Source organism: Protopterus annectens, chromosome 15.part0 (genome assembly GCF_019279795.1).
Source record: "Protopterus annectens isolate FY-2018-M chromosome 15.part0, PAN1.0, whole genome shotgun sequence".
NCBI classification, from domain to species: Eukaryota; Metazoa; Chordata; order Ceratodontiformes; family Protopteridae; genus Protopterus; species Protopterus annectens.
The window spans coordinates 704,947,873-704,950,741 of record NC_056749.1 but is presented as its reverse complement, the minus strand read 5'-3'; positions in this window follow the sequence as shown (position 1 = coordinate 704,950,741).

Below are 2,869 nucleotides of genomic sequence, written 5' to 3'. Positions count from 1 at the left end.
CTCCAAATTTACCCCTTTCTCCCCCAGCCACCCCTCAGGAAATACCATTCAACAGAACTCCCCAACTATCACAAGGGAGCAGGTCATCAATGCACTCTACAAAACCAAAAACACCACACTGATGGGCCCCAAAAATATTCCGGGATGCCTCCTAAATAGCATAAAATATGACCTATCGGGCAACTAGAGTCACTATTTAACTGTAGCCTCCAGACAGGCTTTGCACCATGTGAGTGGAGATCTACAATGGTCATCCTTCTACAAAAGACCAGGCCCATCTATGGACCCCAGTAACAACAATTCCATAAGTCTGAATAGTATTTTTATTTATTTATTTTACATTTGTTGACCGGCATAGTCCGACTGGATATATGTCCATTTTCAGCGGAGGCCCGGGAAGAAAAGCTCCACAGAGAAGACAATACAAGTAAGTTACAATACACATAGAGGAAAAGGAGAGAAATACAGGTTTACATATTATTATATAGTATTATATGCAATGCCATAGAAAGAATTATAACAATGACACAGGATGTCATAAGACAGAGGATTCAACCCAGTTTGGTTTTGCCAATGGCATACCATGCCTACTCATCCTGGTGGACTTCTTTGAAAAGGTCATCAAAGCAATGGACAAAGGCAAAATGGGGAATACTGCCTACCTTGACCTGGCCAAAGAATTTGATAACATATTCCATTTGGGCATTCTAAACAAACTCATGGATTAGGTATAAAGCCCTAGGTCATCTGCCAGGCAGCTGGGTGACTCTCAGAGAGGACCCAAGAGGTTAGGATAGGGGACTTCACCTCCACAAAGAGGCTGGTCACTAGAGGAATCTCTTAGGGCTCTGTGCTGGGTCTGCTCCTTTTTGGCATCTACTTCCCTGAAGTCAGGGCCAACATCAAGACCCTCTGGTTGACCATGAGTGCAAACTAGATTCAGTCATAGAATACCCCGCCAACACTAATATCCAACAAGAAGGGCTGACTCAGACAAATAACTGGTGCCAGACCCATGGTCTAAAACTCAGTGCCAAGAAATGCATAATAGTATATCCTTTGGGAAGTTGGATACCCCTGGAAACTATCTCATTGATGACACACTCCTAAGAGTAGACCCAGTAGTCAGGGATTTGGGAATACATGCAGATAGCACCTGGCCTTCAAACCAAACATCATATATCTATGGTAGTAAGGGAATCATTCTATGCTACACTACTTATAACAAGGGAATGGCATCTATGTCCAAGAAAGTCATTGTTCTATTGTATTCAGCCCTCATCAGAACAACCATTAAGTACAACACCACCTTCAGTATGCACCTGACCAGGCACATGCAACAACTGGAATGTCCATAGAGGTTCCTCTAAAAATGATACAAGGCATAAACAACATTTCCTACGTGGATCACCCCAAAGCCCTATCTCTGTACTCAGTCTCCACAGACTGTCAATCTATGCCTGGCAAGTAAGCCATCCTTGGATCCTGATCTGATGGAACTTCAGAATTTTAATAAATAACAAAATAATAATAAAAAAAAACTTTAAAAAACAAACACAATTATTTAACTATTTACAAAATTCTGCAACAAGATTCCATTGAATAATCAATCCATTAATACTTTTCAAGTAAGTCACTTAGTTTTTGCCAGGATATAACATGAAAAAAAGAAGTTATGTTCTTACCATAATGTTCCATGTGAGTTGTTCATCTCGCCTTTGTTCTTACACGTGGGTACAGAGCTGATCCATTGTCTCCGAGTCGGCCGCTTTCCAAGCTCAAGATCTTTGAGTAGCTCAAGGCACAGTCCCTATCCCATGATGCTCTCTGACTAACCTCAGATCTAGTTTGCTGAACCCAGCAAGAAAGGATACCACTAACATACCAATATGCCAAACATATACACATGTATACATATATTTATAATTTGCTAAGAGATACTCTGGCTGGAGTAAAGGACACTAGTTAGAGTAACCAGACCACCAGTCATACCCGTTTTTCAAGAAACCACAGGGGGAAGGAGGGAGGAATGTAAGAACAAAGGCAAGATGAACAACTCACATGGAACGTTATGGTAAGAACATAACTTCTTTATGTGAAGTTGTTCAATCTCGCCGTTTGTTCTTACATGTGGGTAGCATCCCAAGCACCCTAACCTTGGGTGGCTCACAGGAGTACATTCCTGAGAACAGTGGAACCAAAGGAAGCCCTGTCCCTGGAGGCCCTGTCCACTTTATAATGAGTGATAAACATATGAGGTTTAGACCAAGTAGCAGCTGCACAAATAGTGTCCAAAGTCAAACGGGCTGCATGCGCCAAAGATGTAGACACAGCCCTGGTGGAATGAGCTTTCACACTATTCTGTAAGGGTTGATGAATATATAAATTTTATGCAATCAGATAACCACTTAGACAATGTAACTTTAGCTACAGACAGCCCCTTTTTATTGTCCACATGAGAAACAAAGAGTTGTTCAGATTTCCTAAACTCCTTTGTTCTGTCTAAATAAAACCTCAATTGTCTGTGAACATCAAGTTTATGTAACATATATTCCAATTTATTTGAATGGTGTCTGAAAAAAGTGGGTAACTCAATAGACTGGTTCAAATTAGCCTCGGAACAGACCTTAGGGAGAAAGGTGGGATTTGTCCTGAGAGACACTCTGTCGGGGTAAAAGACCAGGTATGTAGGCCTAATAGAAAGAGCTTGTAGTTCAGAAACTCTACGCGCTGAGGTAATAGCCACCAAGAAAATTTTATAAATATATAAAGATATTGCAGCCATTGAACTCTTACAGTGGCCGCTGCTGCACCTTTGTGAAAAAGCATAGTCAGAAACTCCAAAACACAATTAACAGGAGGAACATAG